This window comes from Sciurus vulgaris (assembly GCF_902686455.1).
Source record: "Sciurus vulgaris genome assembly, chromosome: 5".
Classification (NCBI taxonomy): Eukaryota; Metazoa; Chordata; class Mammalia; order Rodentia; family Sciuridae; genus Sciurus; species Sciurus vulgaris.
Window position 1 is genome coordinate 122,399,236 of NC_136465.1, and position 13,082 is coordinate 122,412,317.

Consider the following 13,082-nt stretch of genomic DNA (forward strand, 5'->3'; position numbering starts at 1 on the left):
CATTTCTGGTTCTTAATCCCATTTCTCACCAGGAATAGAAGAGACACTTAATAAACATGAATTGAGTTAAATTAAAATTTTGACATAAGGACTATGTGTCAGCAGGATAAGAATGAAACAATGCTTAACTTCCCCTTTAACTGTTCTTCAAGTAAATGGATTACAGGGCTATTTTTTACCCCATCATCATCCCATGCATATTCATTTTCACATTTTAATATTTTTAAAGTATGTTATAATAATTTTATTTAAAGTCATCTCATCTTTTGGACGACTTAGACAAAATGTGTCTTTAGAGCAAGGCAGAATTCCTTAGATGTGCAGAGAGGAGGAGTTGAACTATCATGTCCTTATTGTTATGAACATAGCATGAAATTATATTAGTTTCTTTTATTTCTTAATATTTTTTCTTTTTGGTGCCAAGAATCAAACCCAGGAATTTGTGCATACCAACTCACTTTCTACCACTGAGCTCACTCTGAGTCCCTCATACTAGTCTCTATCAGGACATATCACTTTCTTAATATGATCAAGGGAATCTAATTCAAATGGAATTATGTTAAAATCCATCTTCTTCATCTATACACATGCTGTAGATTTTTGGATACAATTATAGTAATTTATTTCTATGACAAATCTGAAATGTTAGATTCAACTCAAATCAGTTCTAATCTCTGAAGCAGCATAAATGCTCCTTTAAAAAATGATTAAATTGATAAATGAGTCCAAATCAAATAGAAATGCAACTTGATAAACAGAGAAATTATGACTTTTCTCTTTGTCATCTTATTACCTTAATGATGAAATTAATCAGTGGTGATTTAGATTACATCTTCTCATTTGCCCTCAGAGGACAATGATTGAAACTACTCACCTGGCAGAGTATATAGTACAGTAGAGTTTATTTCTTCCTGTGGAGGAGAGGGAGGGAGAGGAGCAGGAGAAGACAGGCTACTGTTATAGAAACCTTTATTATGCTACACCCACAGGTACCGGGATGGCTGAGGCAGGGAGAGCTATAGATGAGGACATCACCCATGACTTTGTCCTTTCAGTCCCTGCTGCACCCTCTTAGGCATCACAGAAAACTGGCAGTGATTAGATTTTGTCACATTTTAGAGGTATGTGAGAAATTAATTGAACTGTTAAGAGTCTTTGCTGGAAAGCAACTAAAACAAAATGGGAGATTGTTTTCTGTCTGTCCTGAGAAATGAATGAAGTTATATCACTTAGAAATCTAAAAAAGGTTTTCTAAAATTCATTTCTGCCTTATGATAACACGGTTAGGTACTGAAGCATGTTTTATGAAAATCATCATTCTGGCCTGTTATCAGTGAAAGCTTATAAAAGTCTGGAAATATTCTAACCCAATTTGAATCATCAAAATCTTCTAGGTTGTGACAGGTATGGAGATAAGATATGACTCTATGATGGACCCAGAGACTACCCCAGTCTAGAATACAAGAAACAGAAGTAGGAAAAATATTCATACAACTAATTCATAAACTCCATTTTTCTGTGATAAACAGATCGCAGCATTCAGGCGATAAGATCCAGAGACGAACAAAATGGGGTGGGGGAAGGTTGTTGTATCAACTTTCTAGGTACCTGCTCTTAAACTTGGCTTGGATTATTTTTTAATGAACTCTTTAACAAAGATAAGATGTTGGAGAGACATGACCTTGAGGCATAGATAGTGAGATATTATCAGTATTCAAAAGTAGACTTAAATTCCACAAAATCAAGTATAAATTTTACTATCTTCTTAATTTCCTGTGTATCCTCCTTTTAATTATTATCTGAAAATTGTATTTTGGGATGGGAAAATGAAGAGGCAGACATTTGGACCTTATTTTAATTTGAAGATTAAAAGAGATTTCTTGATTTAAAATTAAATTGGGAAGAACACTAACCACAGAGGTAGCCCTCTCATGTGACATTTCTATTTAATACTGATATTCTGTGTTTCATTAAAAATGGATTTGGTATGGGAAATTCCATTCCCTATGGAATTGCATATATACAAAATGCCTAGCAAGTCCACAGTAGTGAACTTCTTTGATCAGTTAGAAATGATCAAGTTTATTTCATAGAAATGTATTTTTTACTCCATTGTCCTTGGTAGATTATAAAAAGGTACATTGCCATATACATCCTTCATCTTATTTTTATTTGACATAAATAAAATTATTTTACTTTTAGATGAAATGAATGAAACATGGCATGCACAAATTTTCAAATCATAGAAGAAAAGGAATTTAAATATCCAGTTTCCTCTCAGTATACAAAATTGTTTCAATTTCTCAAATCAAATGCATTTTAGGAAATAAGAGAGAAATAATATAGCATCTGATCCTAATTAATAACATGTAATTGATATAAACATACTACTTGCTTTGCTGCCTAAAGGAAAACATTTATGATCTTTAGTGATAAAAGAAAATAGAGTAAAGAAACTGGGATGATGAAGAAGTGAGAATATTGAGAAATCTTAGAAGGAATACATCAAAGGAAGACTTCTACATCAATTAACTATTCAGCTACAGGGATTTGTTTAGCCAGACCAGGAGAAGTTTATCTGTAAAGCTTTTAGTTTTTATCATTTAACAAGTTAGTGCCAAATATTAATCTCCTGTGCTGCTCCTCAGGTTATAATATTCAGAATGATCATCTATTTCTTTGGGTAGTAAAACATCATTAAATGTTTTTCTGTTCCAACTTTTAAAACTTCATTCCATAATGTAACACTGATGATTCAGAATTTGTTTCATCCTTCAAAATTTTCCTCATATAATAGAAGTCAGATACAAGTAAAGAGCTCAGGAATAAGCTTAGTTATATAAAAAAGACATTATCTGATGAGAACTTAAAATTTTTTCTGATATCAGATAGACCCATTACTGACAACATTCTATTTTTTGAACATGTATGGATTGGACAAAAGAACTTCTTCCTCTATTCTCTTATGTTCTGTAACTAGGGCCTACAAATTAGACTGATAAAAGGCAAAGAAATAAAACACCAGGATTTATTAATGCATATAACATGCATACACATGGGAGAACTCAGTGATGTGTAACTCACAGGATGATTGGAATTGGAGACTTATATACCATTCTAACAAAGGAAAATAAATTTGTAGAGAAGAAGCAAGTCAAGAAGCAAGGGGTTTGAGTTTCTATGGGTGGCAAATTGTAGAATGGTGAAGATATGGAAGAAACGAATTGAAGATGCTAGAGTGTAAATTTTTTGTGCCCCCCCCCATTTATATGTTGAAATCATAACCACCAAGACAATGATATTAGGAAGTTGGGTCTCTGGATCAATACCTCATTAACTGGAGTAGAAGTCTTATAAAAGCCACTCAAGGGAGCTTATTTGTCACTTCTTCCATATGAAGATGCAATGAAAAGACATCTATGAACCAGAAAACAGAATAACAACACCCTCATCAGACCCTGAATCTGCTGACAGTTTGATCTTGGATTTTCCAGCTTCCAGGACTGTTAGAAATAAGTTTCTCTTGTTTGAAGTCAACCCAATAATTGGTATTGCTACACTCAGAGTGTCCCCCAAAGGTCCATGTGTTAAACTCATGGCCCTCAGGGTGGTATTATAAGGTGGTAGGACTCTTAGGAGGTGAAGCATCATGGGAAGTTCTTTGGTCATTAGGGTATGCCCTTGAAGGGGAATGTGTGGCCCTATTTTATCAGTCTGTTTCCCCTTCCTTGCTTATGATACAAGCGATTTGCTCCACCATGCGTTGATGGAGACCTAAATCATGGAGCCACCCAATCTTGGAATACAGCACCCCAAACCATGAATAAAACCATGTTAGTGTTTCCAAATTTTGCAATCATTTTCCTTTTATTTAGAGCAAAACTAAAACTCTTTCCCCACAAGGTCCTACATGATGATCTCTTTTCTACTTTTCTCTCTAGCATCCTCTAATGTTTTCTTTCTCAAATGCTTAACCAAATCAAAATATTTTTCTTTCATTATTCAAGTGTTTCATTCCTTTCCTATCTTATGGTCTTAGTTTAAATGTCACCTTACCATATCTAAAACAGAAGCCACACCACCAACTATGAGACACTATTAAAAAAATAACTTTCCCTGTTATTTTCTATTTTAGACATTTATTTATTTCCTTTATACCATCACCAATCATAATTAATAAATATTTCATGTTTTGAATTTCCTCCTGTTTTATTTTTTGTCCCCTGTGTAAGCTCCATGTTGGAAATGACAGTATCTATCTTATTTATCAATGTATCTAAGCACTAAGGTCTGTGTCTAGACTACACCATATTAGCCTTTACGGTAATATTAATTAATTAGCGTTACTTCTGTAAAACTAGCATTAATGTTTTAATATAAAAAATCTATTTTGAATCACATGCATTACAAAAAAGGATTAATAAATAATATAAAGCACCAAGTCTAATATGTACTGAAAATCATGTGACGTGCTGCATCTAATCTCTCACAATTACTCTTGTTGTGAAAGTCCACTCATGCTTTAATGGACTGTCCCCAAAACCTCTGCATTGGACTCCAATTATAAGGAAGAAGCAGATTTGTTACTATATATTCTGCCCCATTACACATGATTTAATAACCCTAAAGATGTAACTTTCATGACCCTGAGAGTTAACACATAATGAATAAACCAACAATGCAATTTAAGCTGGAATAAACGTAGAAGGCCCCCAGAACCACAGACATATCTGAATTCTTTACTAGCTTAGAAGAAACAAAAATTAATTGAAGTTGGTCTTTTGCAGTTTGGAGATGATTTATCTACACTCCATCCACTTGGATTCATCTGTGGATGACAGAGGAAAGCAGAGTGGAGCAGAAAGTACAGAAAGAGTGAGAGAAATAATAATCTACCTTTACATACATATGTGTGGAAAAGAGACAGTTGCTTGCCTACTTTGTATAGCGACTGCTTCATGGCCTCCTAGCACACACATGGTTTTGCATTTATGTCTTCTTCCTCTTACCCCCATGACTGTTTTGTTCTTAGATTTTCAATTGACAAGTACACAGAAAGGAGCATATTCTTTCTAACTTTAGGTACTGACAATTTTGCTTTTACTGTTTACATGTCTCTCTTCTTAAATATAATAATTCAGTTAATCAAGATAAATAAAAATTATAATGAAAATACCTTGTAGCATATGTTAAAATTCTTTATTACATTATTCTCTCAACAGCATTTTGAATTAAACATTACATATGTAATTCCTTTTCTCAGTTATTTAGGAGTCCCTAATATGTGCTAGACATTACTATGAGGGAATAATGTTATCAATCAGACATGCTTCCTCCCCTCAGGGGTTAGTCTTCTAGGACAGGAAGCAGGAACAGGACATTATGATATGATGACTATTAAGCAGTTGAACTTTGTCCCTTCATATACTACATCCATCTGAAAGGAGAAATCTGTGGTCTTTGAGTATTTGCTATACAAAATTAAGACAAAAGGGGAAACATAAGAGGAGTGTTTCTTTAAATCCAACACTGACTGAAGCTGAAACACGCGGCCACAAATTTAATTGAAATATATCAGTTACAGTAATAGGAGTGATATCATATACACAGAGATGATGGGGTATATATTTTCAGAGAAGGAAAAACATACTGCAACTTTTGGAGGTAGAAAGGTTTATAGTATAATAAAGAAGACTGGTGTTGAGAAGAAGGAATAGGGAAAACAATCTTATACCCCTTAGGAATAAAGTTCTGAATCATCCCACCCAGAATGTGGAGACTTTAGAGTACTTCTTAGCAGCCAGGCATGGGTAAGAAAATGGTAATCAATATCTCTCAGACTCCTCAGGAAGAAAGATCTCCATGATCCAGCTGGACAAATGCTTGAACCAGCTACTCTGCTGACTGGACAAGAGTAAGAGTGACCTAAAATGGGTTGTGAAGAATGGAGATGAAGGAATGTTATTTATCACCTCAGGGAAATCTGAAGCCATGGGAACTGTAGTGTCATTAACCCTAATTACTGAGACTTATTAAGAGAATGTGGTTGACCACTGCCTTGAAGAACAATTGACATAATGTAATTAATACAGTTTGCTAGTCCATCTGAGTGGCTCAAGGGTGGGTGGAGCAGGTGCTTTTGCTGGCCTGCAACACATCCTCTTATTCTATTCTTAATTGCAGATACAGTGGTGGTGGACACTTCTGTGCGTGCTGACAGCATCCCTCCTTGAGTTTAGCCATATATCTAGCTGTATTTCTGTTTTATATTCTCACTGAAGGTACAGAAACCCACTCAGCTCACATGCAGACATCACCTGGTAGTGCAGGGCTGTTAATGCTGGAGGGGTTGGGAATCAATGCATAACTACCCCAGCCATCCTTGATGGATGCTTTTTGGAGTCATCTACATATTTATCAGTGTTGAGACCCTGTTACCTACAAGCATGACTTCAGTAATGCACCTTTCATTGAATTTTGTTGCTTTTTTTTAACATTTTCTTTCTTCTCTCATTTTAGTATTCAGGAAGAACAAACTCCCAAACACAATACCTGTACCTAAATCTGTATCTCGGGTTTGGATTATGGGAGAAGTCAACCTATACGATTATGATGTAACTTTGAAAAATAAGGATACACATACATAAGGATTCATATAAGAACTAACTTGGGTATCTAGCAAGCCAAACAGGACAAAGAATTGCTAAGTACAACTATTCAGCAGCAATGAAAGAGTTTTACATTATATAAGTTGGGCAGCCAGCAGGAATTTTAACACTGGGGCCAAGTCCAACACCATTTGTGTTAAGATGCTTATTATGAGATATCTTACATTGCTGTATTTCATGAACAAAATTAAAATGAATTGAGCAAAACAAATGTATGACTCACTTATCTCCCCAGGGTTTTTCAATAAGTACTTATTGCTTGTTTTCCTACTTATAAAGTTATATATATTCATCATATAAAATGTAGATATTATAAAAACATATAGAAATGTTACTTGTAGGTCTAGCAGTGATGAATTTCCATCATGCAGTGTGATATGAATTTACATAGGTATACATATTATAAAATATAATATAAAAATATTGTATGTAGGTAGACTAACACCCCAACTTTCATAAGAATGATCGTATTTCATTCAACAAGTATATGGTGGCTTATTCACCAATCATGATTAGCCTATCATATTTTTAAGTTTTGTTAATTAATTACTTATTATATGGGCAGATCTATGGTGTGACTAATAGGTGAAAATTTAGAAACACACTTTGTTTTTAAAATACTGACAAATTATTTTTCCAAAAGGGTAAGCCGATCACCCTTTTTCAGTTAGCAGCCATTGGACTCTCCCACCCTCACTAATACTAGCTTGAGAGGTCTAGATATATAAGAGGATCCATATCAAGAAGATACTGCAGATGAATGATTTTAATAGTGCATTTGTGGGCCTCAACAGGCACCTTATGATAAAGCATGAAGAAGACCAGCTGGTGAGTACTTCATTCACCTGGTGCTATCTATACCTGGCTAAACAATGGGTTCTACATCTAATTAGCAATTAGGTTTTCATTTTATATGTACCATTTTGCTTTTATAGTACAGAACTGTTTTTAAAAGATGATCCTTAAAGGCATCATATTTTAATAAGAACTGAAATTTTAACTTAATATAACCTGATTATACTCAGTGCAGTTTAGCCCTCTGAGTCAAATCCAAGCTTTCCCTCATGAGTAATGCTGTCCTCATTATTATTTTTTTCCCTGCCAGATGGCTTGCTATTTTAAAATCCCTGAAGTAGTAGGTGTTTTATTATAGACAACCCACTTGGCTGGGAAAAGCAAGACTGCAGCCTTTCACACCTTCCTGGTGAAGTTAATGAGTTCATATCAACTTTATGAAACTCATATTTCACTTATTCAGGCTTGCAGAACTAGATTCAGAAGGACAAACAGATTTTAAGCTCTAGGAATATTTTGAGGAAGTTCATCTAGAAGAAGTTAGGGAACTGAGAGAAAAAATATAATGTTCTTTTTCAATAATATGATAATGTCCCTAGTCAAGACCTTTATTAAATCATAACTTTTCTATTCCCAGAGATTCTTATCTCTCTGTGTTTAACCTCTCACTTCTCCAATAACACTTCATATGATCATCAGAATAAAAATCTCCTGAAGTACCCTAATATCATGCACTGATGATTATTTAAATTCTAACTTCCTTTGCATGTCATTCAAGTTTACTCAAGGTGCCCATCCCTTACTTTGTCTTATTCTTCTGCATAATCTTGTACTTCTGCCAACACATGTCTACTCACAGTCTGATCAGGTTATTTTTTATCTTGTTCTATCTACTCCTATTTTATTTACCATCCCAAGTCTGGTTCACAGGCCACCTCTCCTATTAAACCCCACTTAACTCCTCTTCACTGCTTGTGAATTCTTACAGAACTTATTCTGCAATGTTCATGGGCAACGATTTACTATTTTTTATTGTGATTAGTTAAATTCATAGATACTTACTGCAGATTATAATTTGGTGGGAAGTAGGAAACATGGCTTATGCATTGTTAACATTCCTTACTGCACTAAGCAGAGAATTTGCAAGAAGTAAGTGACAAATGAATACTTACGAATTACAAGTCTAACTGTATTTTCTAGGTAATGCTAATGAATATTAAATGACTCATAATATAGTACAGTGAGTTGCTTACTATGAAACATTCTAATAAGAATCAAATAAAGTACTTTCTTGTTGGCACTGCATAAACCAGAGTTTTCTAACAGACCTGATTCAAGCACAGGAATACTTTTTAAAGAAGAGTTAAAACACACATTTAGAATTGCTGAGAACAAGCTATGACATGTAAATGAATAAGATACTACAAAATGAAAGTATTATACGTGATTGTATAGCAGTGGTTGCAGGTAGAAAAGGTCGTGCTTAAGAAAATGATGTAATTTCATTTTAATGAAATAGTTTTTCTTCTTTAGTTGACTATTTCAGAAATGTTCAGAGTTTTCCAGGAACTGTTTAGAATGTCTGCATCTCTCCCAACGCATTTTGAAATAAATTCCAGTCTAATTTAGATACTAAATTTGAATATAAAGGGTTCTGTCTCTGTTTTCTACGTCTTTTAAATCTTTGTCCAAAAAAATGCATACAATGTCAACTACATATTTTTCCTGAAATGTAGACAAAGTATTCCTATTATAAACTTGGAAATATATTCATTTATTATAAAAAATGTAGAAAATTGAAGTGATATAATATTCTTTTATCAATGAATATTTGTTGAGCAACTAGTATCTCCAGGCAGTATTTCATATAGCAAAGTATTTCAGTTGTAAACAACCACCATTTTAGACTGCAGAGTAAATATTCTAACTGGGTAGGATAGGTTTTTTTTCTTTTTTAAAAAGCAAAACATAATAAATAAGCAATTGCATTTATGTTATAATATGACAAATACTTAAGATGAAAGAGATAGAATTAAGGTTGTTTTGTTTGCAGGAGTACAACTTACATAATTTTTAATCTTTAGTCTTATTTTGTTGATTCATGTACTGATCTAGATTAAAGTAAAAAAAATCGTATAAGTATGCTATTTTTTATTATGCTTTACTACATAATTCTGAGAACAGTATTCAGTGAGCAAGATAAAAAAAGAATTTCCTATATATCCCTAATCATTTATAATATGTGACACTATTGTGAGCATTTAAGGTAGAGGACTGATAAAACGCAATTGTCCATCCTAATGTATTTGAAAAATAAATATGTAAATAAATAAATAAGCAAAAAAAAAATCACAGGAGTGATAATATTGTGCCATGAAAAATACTCTTGTGTTTATATGATAAGGAATAATTGGCAGATTAGATGGTCATGGATAGCCCTCCACCCTGTAAATGAAATGGGACATAATTAAAGGATGATATCATAGAGATAAATAGGATCAGAATTTGGCAAGGAGGTAATGTCATAATCAAATTTATGTTTTAAAAATACTACTATGCAATGAAAAGAATAGACTGTTAAGAATATTGAAGGCTACTAAAACTACGAAATGTGATAGTGATTTGGGCGAGGTAGAGGGTGGAAGGATGGGGAGAAATAATCAGGTCAGTGATATGTTCTGGAGACAGAACCCAAAAGACTTGCTACTATGGAGAGTCAATGAAGGCAAGCAATCAATAAAGATCCCTTGGTGACTGACCCAAGCAATAGAAGGCTGCCTTTTACTGCCCAGTGGGAAATATTGAGATATAAGTGCAGGATTAGAGGGGGTAGGTATGAAATTAAATTGTTTTATTTGAGGTTTTGTTTTAGGCTAGTAGATGCCCATGTCAAGAGATCAAGAATAGAGTTGTTCATGTACCTGGGTTTATGGGAAGAAATCCTGTCTAGAAACTCCTGCCAAAGCCAGTTTTCTAAAAAAAAAAAAAAAAAAAAAAAAAAAAAATGAATAAACGACTTCAAAAGTGAGAAATTTCTTTTAGAAGTTATATATCACCCTGATTACAACTCCCATAGCTACACAATCTGTGAAAAATCTTGGGCAAGAGACACTTCCTGGGAGATGATAATCAAAGGCTATCTTTTAAATTGAATCCACATGGTGGAATTAAACAAAGTGATTTTACAACCTGTAATTATCCTTACTGCACATATTGTTTCAGAATATAAATAAAATGAGTTGTTTACACAAATGCAAACATATCTTTATAGGGTCTTTAACAGTTACATGATTTTTAAAAAAAAATTAACTCTCTTTGACTTTTCTTGAAAGAATAAATAAGAACTTAACTGAGAAAATTAAATCGGTATTATCAAGCCCAGTGGAGAACTGAAATACTAGCAAAGCAATATCATTGACACCAGCTACCTATTGTAAAATCCCCTTCCTTTTCCCTTCCTTCTTTCCTTCCTTCCTTCCTTCCTTCTTTTTTTTTATTTCTTTTTAATTAAAAAAAAAGTATTCAATGTTAAGCTTATCTAGGAGAAATTGTGTTCATAATATGTGTTCACTATTCCGGGTATAAAAATTACCAACACTACCAGAATTTTTTTTCCTAATTAATTTAATTGTCTCATGTTCTTTAGATTTCTCACTCTATATATTTTAACTTCCACCAAAATATGTCTTTATCTTATTGCATATTTCTTTTATCTTACTTTTGTTTGACTACCAAAATCTCATTGCTGCCAATTTTCAGATCATTAATGACTGTATACTCTATTGATGTTCTACAAAATCAGCACATGAACCATGGAATGTACTGAGAATTAGAATCGCAAATTTTGCTAATTGATACTACTAGCTTGAAAAGTGAAAGTACATATTTTAGATCAGTTATAATTTATAAAGCATTGTATGTAAGGCTCAGACATTCTATAAACTATAAATCTCAAGGGGAGCAAATAATGATAACAAATTAGGAAGAAACTGTTTAACATATTTAAGTCCTTTAATCTCACTGTCACCAAAGGCACATTTATTCTCATTCATTAATGATTCTGAAAAGATTTTGATACTAAGAACTTAAACCACTGTACTCACTTCGAATACAGAGTGTCTTAGATTCTTTTTTTATCGCTGAACCATTCGCTTCCACCCATTTCTGTTCTGTGACTTGTATATGTTTGCAATATTATACATTTGTATATTTTATTACTTTGAACCTATTGTGATGGTCTTTGAAGAATCAGAGTCAATCAAATTTTAGTATTTATATGACTGGATGCCATTTTGAGTAGAGAATAGTCATTTTTCAGTTAATCTTTTATTCTGGCTTGCTTAGTAGCTTATTTCTTCAGTAGCTTTCTTTCCCCTTCCATAGAAGGTAGAAACTTTAGTGCAATACAGCAGCACAGGGATAGGAAATTTCTGTTCTTTGTTTTTACATTTCCTATTTGATTTATTTTTAATTTGACCCATATAGGCCTAACGGTCCTATCACAGATTTCTGTGTATGACATGCCAGTGAGATACGGTGTGTACTAAATACAAGTTTATTTCTCCCTTAATTAAAACTAGACATGATTTCTATGGTCCAACTTTCCTGGGGAAAAAGGCAGCTATTTAGTTTACGATTTATGAAATTATCTCCTTTTTTATAAAAGGAAACTTAGCATAATAAATTTATGTTAAATAACTGGCTTAAGTAAAGATGGAAAATTATATTTTAAAAGTATATTTAAATTAGTCAAAGGTTATTTAATTTATGTAATTTACTATAGGAAAATTTATTGACAATGTTCTACAGCAAACCTACTGAAAACTTTCCCAAACAGTATGAATAAAAATAAAATATTAGATGAAACTTTGTATATTAAAGACATCTTTTTCAAAGAGTGACTTGATCAGCATTAGTAGAGACCTTGTAGTTACAAACTTATCACATACATGTGCTTTCAAAAATCTTCTATAGGAACACATATCTATACACAAACAAATATATAAAGTGTTATATTTTTTAAAAAATAATGAGTTTACTTCTTTATTAAAAAATCTTTGCTCTTTGCTTCTCAAGACAGTTATAAAGTCCCTCCAGGTTTTCAGAGGTGTTTTAAAATATTTCCAAGTAAATAGACATCGTTTAATAAAGTTTTTGTACCATCTCAAGTCAGACTTGAGATAAGTAGGCATGGATTTCATTTTTAACTGGAATGAGACAATTCTTATCCTTCTCTGTATGGTTGTCTGGTTGCTAACACTTGGAGGAGTCATGAACTGTAGGAGAATTTTCAGTGCTTCTCTACAGCAAGAGCAATGGCAAGTTACACTTCTTTTCACATCAGTAGCGAAACTTCCATTTGGAAAAATTTGAAAATCTCATCTTATACATATGATTAGTTGAATTGCTAAGTTCTTCCTCTTTTTTCAAAGTCAAGTTCCTATACTGAGAAGATTTGAAGAGAGGGCCATTACTTCTTCATGCACTCATTATAAAAGAGGCTCACTCAAGAGAGACTCTTAAGTTTTGTACTGTGGTTCTTCCAGGTGGTTTTCAATAAGACTTGAGATCTGCTGTCTTTCATCACCATAAAGACCAAAGGGCAGTAGAAACATTTCA